The sequence below is a fragment of the Pediculus humanus genome, genomic scaffold, assembly GCF_000006295.1.
Source record: "Pediculus humanus corporis 1103172107729 genomic scaffold, whole genome shotgun sequence".
In the NCBI taxonomy this organism is placed as follows: Eukaryota; Metazoa; Arthropoda; class Insecta; order Psocodea; family Pediculidae; genus Pediculus; species Pediculus humanus.
Window position 1 is genome coordinate 251,269 of NW_002987332.1, and position 10,229 is coordinate 261,497.

The window sequence follows — 10,229 nt, forward strand, 5'->3', positions numbered from 1 at the left end:
ATTTCGTTGGTTTTTGTTTTAAATTTTCTCATTGAACCTAATAATTTTATTTTTTAAAAGAAAAATTATCAGAGCAAATCCTACTATAAGAATCCTTTCATTCAATAAATAGCTTTCTCTGTTTTTTTTTTTTTTAAATATTTTATTCGCGACGATACGCTCCTAAATTTTAAATAATTTTTTTTTTTTTTTTTAACGTATAAAACAATGACTTTTTATCTTAACAAAAAAAAAAAAATTCATTTTATTTTTCTATTTGTTGTTGTTGTTGAAGATTTCATTATTATTATTATTTGTACGTATGAAAATTTACTCTTAAGTTGATTTGAAAAAAAATTGTATGACGTATAAAGTTTGGTAGAAAAAAAAAAGCAGTTAAAAAATTTTTTATTGATGAAAATATGAACAGTATATATATTTAAAGAGCGCCATGAGGGAAAAGTGGGGGGGGAGGGGGAGGGGAGTACGAACGAAAGGGCACACTGAATTTTCTCTTGCGTTCGTTCGTTCGTTCAATCATAGCCGCGTTCGGTTCATTGTGTGGTGATTGAAGTTGAAAAAAAAAAAAAGAAAAAAAAAACGAACGAAATATTTATTATTATTATTTTCTAAAAGGATTACGTCTAGGTATATTTTTTATTATTATTATTATTATTATTTTTTCGTTAATTTTCTTAAATATTTTTTCTTTAGTTTACAAGGTGAATAATTTAATTTAATTGGTTCATTGTTTCCGCTAGTTTTAACAATAAAAAAAAAAATTATTATTATTATTATTATTAATAAACGTTGCCGCAAGAAAGAGAGAGAGAGAGGGGGGAGAGAGAGAGAGGGGGGGGGAGAGAGAGAGAGAGAAAATTGTTTTAATTTTTGTGCCATTGTGAAATCAGGGATAATAATCGTTGATCGAAATTATTTTCTGACGCTTTTCCTATCCTTTATAAAAATGTCGTCGTTTAAATGCTTTTAGTACTAAAATAAACGTAAAATGTCAAATAAGAGAGATATCAATCACGTTTATAGGTCACACTAAAAAGCATCTTTTTAAAAAAAACGCATTTAAACATGATTTTCCTCTCCCTCCCCTTCAAAAAAAAAAAAAAAAAAAAAAAATCCTTGTTGGTTCAATTTAAAAAATAATGAAATGAGAAAAACAAAAAAAAACTAATGTTTATTATTGTTTTACTCTTTCTTTTTATATTTCAAATTTTTAAAGTAATTATAATAATGATAATAATACTTAAATTTAATATAGTTAGATACTCATTTTATTATTTAGGGTATTAAGTATAGTTGTCGTTTTTCTTCTATTTGAAAAAAAAAAAACAAAAAATAATAATAATGAGTAAAAATTAGGGAAATGAGAGGTAATTGTTTTAATTAGACAAAATTGTGAAAATTAACTTTTATTGACTTGTCGTATTTTATTATTATTATTATTATTATTATATACGCTTACAAGTAATATTCCACAGACAAAGTTTTTTTTTTTTTTTTTTTTTTCGTTCGCTTTTAAATTTTTTTATTTTTGAATTAATTTTACATAAATAAAAATGACAAAGATGGCTGGGACTTTTTTTAAATAACGTTTTTTTTTTTTTTTTTTTTTTTTTTTGTTTACTCGCAATGATTGATAGATACTTGGTAGTTAAATTAGACGAAAAATAATAAAAGATATATTAAAATTTTATTTAAAAAAAAAAAAATATCAAAAATCGGTTAATGTTAGATTTAAAAAAATAGGCACACACAGGCTCAAGTTCAAAAAAATTTAAATTTATAAAAGAAAAGAGGTGCAATTAAAAAAAAAAAAAATTAGATTGAATGAATGCATCGATGAGTTTTTAAATTATTCGAATCGTTTTGCCATTATATTGTACGAGGATTTTTAGTTTAAAAATTAAACGTTAAAACCTTATATACGATCACACGCACACCCACACACACACACACACAAACACAAACGTTTTACGTGCGAATGTGTATCAATTTTTTTTTTTAATTGGGGGTATAGAGAGGAGGAGGTTTAAATACAATAAGAGGTTTACAAATTTGGTGTTGGAATCATTAAATAGAATGTCTATTATTAATATTATTATTATTATTTAATTTGAGTAAAATAAAAAAGAGAGAGGGAGAGAGAGTTTTAACTTTTAGTTTAGAATAGAAAATCAAAGATTTGTTAACTATCGCGGTTTAAAAAAAAAAAAAAAAAAAAAATAGTCAAAGTCAAAGACGTCTTTCTCTGGCATGTTTCCTGATAATTTTTTTTCTTTTTAATTTTTTTGATTTGAGTGTTTTGAACGTGTTTAGTTTTCCAACAATGATGCCATATATGCCATAGAGTGGATGTTTTTTTTTTCGTTTAGAACGTTCACCCGATTTTTAATCACGGTCAAAATTTTAAATGCTCAAGGTGTTTTTTTTATTAATAATAATAATAATATTTTAACTGCTTGTAATTTACATCTTCATATGATAAAAACACTGTAAAATTTTATCGCGCGTTAAAGGTAATTAATATTTTTTTTTTTTTGAAAAAGTTATTCGGGTTCGAAAGCAAGCAAGTAAAACCCAATTAACGAATTAAAAAAAAAAAAAAAAAAAAAGTACGTGTGAGGATGGATGGTGAATGTCTAGGGTGATGGGTTTTAATTTTTTTTGAATATGCGAAAGGTTTAAGATATTAGGATTAAATACGATATGGAAAGGATTAAGATTTACAAAGAAAAAAAAAAACTTAATTCGTAAATCGTACTAAAAAATTAGGATAATTCGTTTTCGCAATTGTTTTTAGAAAACAGTTACCCCGAAAAGTATCAAATTTTGTTTATAGCTTTAATTTTTTTTCTTTTCTTACATTTTATGGTCAAAAATTTAGTTTTGTATAAGTTTAATTTGTCGTCATAATGACGGCATTGAGAATAATTTTGATGTTAAGGAAAAAAAAGGAAAAAAAAAAAAAAAAAAACCTAAATGATGTAATTAGGGAGTAAATGTTACATGAAAATTGCGGTAGGTTAGGCAACAACTCAAATTGCACACATTTCGGGTCGTTTTCAAATCCGTCCTGTAAAGTCCTGGAAAAAAAAAAAAAAAAAAAAAAAGTTTTTCTTTCACGTTTTCTCTTTTTCCTTGTTACAACTTGCTTATTAAGTTTAAAGGGAAAAAAAATTACTCAAGTTTTTCGAATAAGTCTTGTTGTTTGTAAGCGTAAGCATAATTTTTATTTTGAAGTACTTTTTATAAAAATTACGAATTCGAATCGAGGTTAAAAAGTCATTCAGGTGTGTGTGCGATTCACTCTACGATGTGTTAATTTTATGTTAATCAAATGCAAATTGTTTAATTATTTTATTTTTTATTTTTTTTTTTATGATTATATTCAAATTTTTAGAAAAAATTTTGATTAATAATTAAATTTTTTTTTTTTTTTTTTTGTTTTTCACTTGAAAAATCAAAAAGAAAAAGTTGATGCAATACAATTTTTTTTTTTTTGTTAACTTTCTTATGAGTGATTTGATAGGATTTGAAGTCGTAAAGTGAACGAGATAGTTTTTGTATTGTAAAAATTAAAAATTATGATTAAAATCATTATTATTATTATTATAAGTTGTATTATATGGTTTGTATCGCGGTGCATTTTTAATTTTTAATTTTTTGTAACATTAACGAAAGAATGATGATAATGATAAAAAAACATGTGAATTTTTCTCTCGTTCCATTACACAAGCGTTCGTAATTATCGTTTGGCCAATTTTTTCTTTTTGTTATTGACTGTCGTGTAAAAGACAAAGAGGGAAAGGAGAAAACGTTTAAAAAAACCAAACGGTATTTAATATTATGAGATAGACCCACGCCCACGCGGGGTTAATAAACATTTTTGATCCTTAATTTATTATTTTCTTTGAAAAAAAAAAAAAAAATTTCCTATTTGATTCCATGGCCTTCTCTAACAGTTCAATAAACTTTTGTTTAAACCATTTAAATTTTTTTTTTTTTTTATGCTTCTTCCACGTTTAAAATTTTCATTTCGTACGATTTGGCAACGTCGCGTGGCAAAACCACCAGGTACCAGGTTTGAAAATTTTGCAAGCATAAATCATGCGCTAATGTTTTTCTTCTTCATTATTATTATTATTATTATTTTTTTAACCGAATATTGTTCGTATGTAATATTGAATGGATTCTTATGTGTATTGTTATTTATCAAAAAAACAAAAATCCAACCGTCATTTAATTTTTGACAAAAAAAAAAAAAAAATATTTTTCCAACGTTTAAGCTTTTAGGTTCAAACAAAAAGAAATTGGGAATCATTTCCGAAAAAAAATTTTTTTTCTTTTTCAAATTACGAATGACTTTGCAAAAATTTCCGACACACAAAAATTGTTATTTTATTATTATAAACATTAGCCAAATTTTTTTTTTTTTTTGAGTCCGCCATGACGAGCAAATAACTTTAATGTTTGAGTCGAATAACGAACGTTTTACGTTTGTAAATTTCCTAGCAGTTATTATTATTATTATTTTTTTTTTTTAATATTATATAAATCACAAAGTCAAACTTTTATGTATTTCGAGATCATCGGGATGAAACATGAATGAATGGGAACCATGTTGTTATTTATTAATATAGCTAAAACTTTATAAAAATCGTACAAAAAAAAAAATAATAATAATAATTAAAAGAAAAAGGAGAGCGTAAAATTATCAATATAATTGAATATATTTTCAAAAAAAAAACATTTTTAACTTTGACTGATGTGTATTTTCTAACTGGCAGACACATTTTCGAAGTAACAGAGCATTAAGAAAAATAAAAAACTGACTTTCGTTTAATTTTAACGAGGATAAAAACGGAAAATTAATACTAAAAACAAAAAGAAAAGGAGAGGGGGCGCCATATTTTTTTTCACGTATTTATATGGTGTCATAATAGGAGAAACGGAATTGAGGTTTTTTTAAACAACAAAAAATCAATTTCATATTTTTTTTTTTTTTTTTCATTAAGTAGTATTTTATTCTGGTTTTGAATAAAAAAATCATCATCATTCCGTTGAATATAAATAAATAAATAAACAAATGGAAGTATTTTTAGAAATGTTGTAAACAGAATTTTTTAAAATAAAAATAAAAAAAAACGTTAACCAATGTTGGATTATGTACGTACGTAAATATATTTAATATTTGAATAAAAATGGTTGCCAAAAGTACGGAAAAGTACTTTGCAATTTTTTAAAATAAGAAAAATGAATGAAAATTCAATCGGTTTATTCTCTCTCTCTCTCTCTCTCTCTCTAAATCTTATGTACCTGAAAAAAATTTTTTTTTTTTTTTTTAAATATAATAATAAATACGTAGGCATTTATTTATTTACACTTTCGTGTTTTTAACTATTAAATGTTTTGAAAATTTTCGTTACCTTATTTGTTTTAAATTTAACAACAAAAAAAAAAAATAAATAAATAAATCATTTTTTAAACATTATTCCCCAGGTTTATATTTCACGTATACCTAAAATTCCTAATAAGGGGATGAAAGCAAAAAAAAAAAAAAAATTTACAAAAAAAAGTAGTTAATGTAGAACACTATAACAAATCCAATGAATTTTTTTTTTCGTAATTTATTCTTGGTTGGTTGAAGAGGCTAATGTACTTGTAAATGAACTCAAATTCATTTGTTTCTCTCTCTCTCTCTCTCTCTCACTCTCTCACTCTCTCACTCTTTCTATTTTTTTTTTTTTTTTATTTAAAATATCAAAGTTAAAATTAAAATTTTTTAATAGCTTCCTTTTAATTTAATAAAAAAAAAAAAAATAAGGTTGTTTCAATCCATTCAATCATTACAAATGAATTTTTTTTTTTTTTCAAATAATAATAATAATAATAATATTGGATATTTTGAAAAAAAAAAATTCTCCGTGAGCGATTTTAAGTTGGTACTTACGAGACAAAATGGCCGACCGAGTAAATTTTTATTGATAATTAAATGGCGGTTACGTTATTTCCTCTTTTTTCTATCTCTCTCACTCTCTCTCTCTCTCTCTTTTTTTTTTCTTAAAGCAAAAGTAATTTTTATTTAACCCGTGGAAAGTATTAATATTAGTTATTGGACAGAGATTAGTTTGAATATTTTCTAAAAAAAAAAAAATGCGTAAAAAGAAAGAAAAAAATTTTTTCAAAAAAAAAAGGAATTATTTTGCAAGTCATTATTGCGGGGTTTTTTTTTTGTCTTCTGCTTTAAAGTTTAAATAAAAATAATTCATTTGAAAATTATTAAGTGTGTGTGCATGTGGATATTTACGAGCGTCGCAAATGTTTTTTCCATACATTGGAAAACCCCCTAAACTACTTACTTACATATAAAATTATATAGTTTTTAAAAAAGCCGTCAAATTACACAGTGAAAAAAATGGAAAAAAAACGGGGGGTGGGGAGATTACGTAAGCGAATAAGTGGATTTAATGAAAGCTTTCGTTAAATTCGATGAATTTTCTAGTTTTTTTCATTAAAAAAAAATCGTTTATATTAACAAAAATAATTTAAAGGAAAAATTAATTCATAGCGTAAAATAAAAAACAAAAAAAATTCAACCGATGTTACCGATGATTAAAAATTTATTTATAATAATAATAATTATTATTAACATATTAATTAACTTTTCAACAGTTTAATTTATTAATTCTTTATTAAAGTTTATGTTTTTTATGTTACGGACTTTATTATTATTTATTATTTATCACGGTAGCTTGAATTTGAAATTTTAAAAAAAAAATCAAATTAATTACAATTTTTTTTTTTTTTTTACCTTGATTATGCAAAAATTTATTTTTCATACTTGCCTACCAAAAAAGAAGGGAAAAAAAAAAAAAAAGGAAAAATTATGTTGGCAACCTGTGTAAAATGGTTGAGTGGGGGGTGAAATAATTGTGGTGGCAGGCAGGAAAATTGTTATGATTTTTCCTTTTTTTTCGGTTATGTTATTTGATTTTTGTGTCAGTTGCTGATGAAATATCAAAATATTGTTTTTAGTTTTATGATAATTGATATAATAGTTATGATAATTATTGATAGGAGTCGTTAAAATATTGTTAAGAAAAAGTAGAAGGAAAACTTTTTTTGCGTGGTTAGTGTACTTTAATAAAAAAATCTTTTAAATGCCCTATGAGTAAAGGAAAAATGAAAAATTTCAATAACGTTCATTTTTAAAAATGGAGGTTAAAAACTTTGAAATTATTTTATTGTTAATAAACACGAGATGAAAATAAATTCATTTCTGTTGCGATGGATTCGAAAAAAAAAAAAAAAAAAAAAAAAAAATAGTTCGATTATATCATATGCCGTAAATAAAACGCTTGCCATCTTTAAAAAAAAAAAAATGGAGTCACATATATATTATTTTTTTTTATTTTTTTAAATTAATATTTCGTGATTCATCGATCGCGGCGGCGGAAATATATAAAAAAAAAATATAAGGGCAAAAATATTCTTAATGCGTCGCGTCTTTTAATACTTTTGATGTATTAAAAAAAAAAAAAAAAAAAAAAGAGGAAATAACCGGGCCAATAAAATAATTCCCTTCCGTTTGCGGATTTTCGTTTTTTTTTTTATAGTTTTGACCTGCCGTTTTATGTTTTAAAGGAAAAAAAATGTTTGATTTTTTTTTTTATTTTCATTTTAAACGTGAATCAAGCGTAGGCACAGACAAAATTTAATTTTTAACTTCCGTTTTATTATTATTATTATTATTACCACGTTAAAATTTCGTTTTCTTCTTCTACTTCTTCCATTTTGAATTTGATTTGCGAGTCGTGCAAGAAAATTGCACGTGTAATATTTCATTCAAAAAATCAAAAATAAATAAATTCTTTGGTGAAAATAGTTAATAATTTATTTATTTAGTTTTTTTTGTGTGGGGGGGAGGGGAAATTTTACACGAAATTTTTATTTATTCGGTTTTTTTTTTAAATAGTTTAAACTATTGGTTAGAAAAATACCCAGAAAATTTTCGGAGCTAGGTACAAACGAGAAAAACTTTTTCAATGTCAACAAAGTTTTTTGAACTTGAGAGAATTTTTTTTGTAGATAGATTTTAGTGAAAGCAACTTTCATTTTGAAATTATCCAAACATAATTTTTTGTTTTCTCTCTCTCTCTCTCTCTCTCTCTCGATATTTCACACGTATAAAACAAATTATTCCAGATGCACGCGAGAGGAGTTTTATAAACTTTTAATGTTTGTTTAATTTTTTACATCTTGTCTCTCTCTCTCTCTCTTACATTAACATTGTATAAAAGTAAAATTTTTACTCCCCAAACAAGTAACTAAATTTTGAAAATTTAATTTTTTAAAAACAAAAAAAAATTTGAAATTCTAAAAAGTGATTTCGTTTCTACGACAAAATATTATAATTTAAATAATTTATACAATTATTTGTATCATTATTATTATTATTATTATTACAAGTTATTTAAACTTATTGTTATTGAAAGAAGAAGGAAAAAAAAACAATCGATAGCATTATATTGTTTTTTTTTTTTTTGTAACAAAACGGAAAACAAAGAAAGAATTTTTTAGGTACCTAACCTGGTATGTTTTTCCCTATAATTTTCTTTTCATTCATGTTCTTTTTTTTTTCTTTTTTTTTTTTTTTTTTCATACTAAATTTTTGCATAATCGATTGATTGTGAAATATTATTATTATTATTTTTTTTTTTTTTTACAATCTCATTCCGAAGGTTTTAACCGGGTAAATTTGAAAGTAACGGGGGAAAGTTATTTTTATAATTTGTTTTTATCGGTGCAATGCGGGAGGGGAGGTTTAGGGGGGAAAGGGGTTTTTGGATAACTGGAGTAGTGTAATGTAAAATCCGTGAAATCATTCGAAAGCAATAAATAAATAATTAATTATAGGAGATCCCCTTAAGAAAACAGAAAAAAAAGGTGAAAAGGTTTTTGTTTAAGCTACCAAGGTTGATTTTATTATTATTATTATTATTATCGTTAGCGTTACGTTAATTTTTTGTTTTTCAATTGATAAAATTTTCATTGGTGTCTTTGTATCGGATTGTGAGTAGATTTCCAAACTCCCCATTTATTGACTTGTAAACGTCCATTGTAGGAAAAAAAAAAATTTTCTTTTTTTCTTTGTCAAGATTTCCTTCACGTCAATTTTTTTTATTAATTTTAATTGATTAGTGCAGGAAAATCGATCGATACGACGAGTGAAGAGTAGGGGATATACTTATTTTGTGACTTGCAAAAAAAAACTGAAAGAAGGAAAATATAAACGTGATGTTTTATAACGTACACGGTTGCTTTTTTTACGATTCCGTGGAAAATGATAATTTTTCACACACACACACACACACACACACACACACATTTGCAACAAGTGATAATTTCTTTATTTTTATTTTTACACGACATACAAGAATCTATGTAATTATTAATCAAAAAAAAAAAAAAAATTAATAATATTATGTATTAACGTTTATTTGCGGTTAATTAAAGAGTCAATTATATAAATTATGCCAATGAAAAATTTTTTTTTACAACCAACAAGACCTTCTTTTACTTTTATATACGATTACGTTTCACGTTGCCAACCGAATTCTTCGTGATATCATTTTTATAATAATAATAATGATAAAAATACGAACGAAAAAAAAAAAAATTTCTTTTTAATCTTACGGTGTGTGTGTGTGATTAATATAAGAAAATTGGTTATTTTTTGCCCCAGAGTCATCATATGATGTGGAAAAGCCAAGGAAAGGCGTGTGAGCAAAAAAAAAAAAAAAAAAAAATGATTCAGAATTCATGTGAGTCAGAATTGTATAAATTCATTTCATTTCATTTCGTCCTTCTTAAATTGCGATTCCGCCATGTTTGTTTTGTTTTTTTTTTTGGGAAGTGTATTTCTTTGTTTGGTAATGGAAAAAAAAAAAAGAATTATTAATAAAACGACCGACGTTATTTGTTTATTTATTTTTTATTTTTTGTTGTAAGATTCACATATGTACATGTTTATTAAAATCCGTAAAAATTAAAAAAAAAAAAAAAAAAAAAAAAAATGGCAAAAACAAGGTTTTAAAACAAAAAGCGCCCCGAAAAACATTACAAGCTTTCTTTTTCCCATTTAAATGTTATTTAGTTAGTTATATAGCACAAAGTTGAAGGGTAAATATTATTATTATTATTATTATTATTATTATTATTATTAACATAAA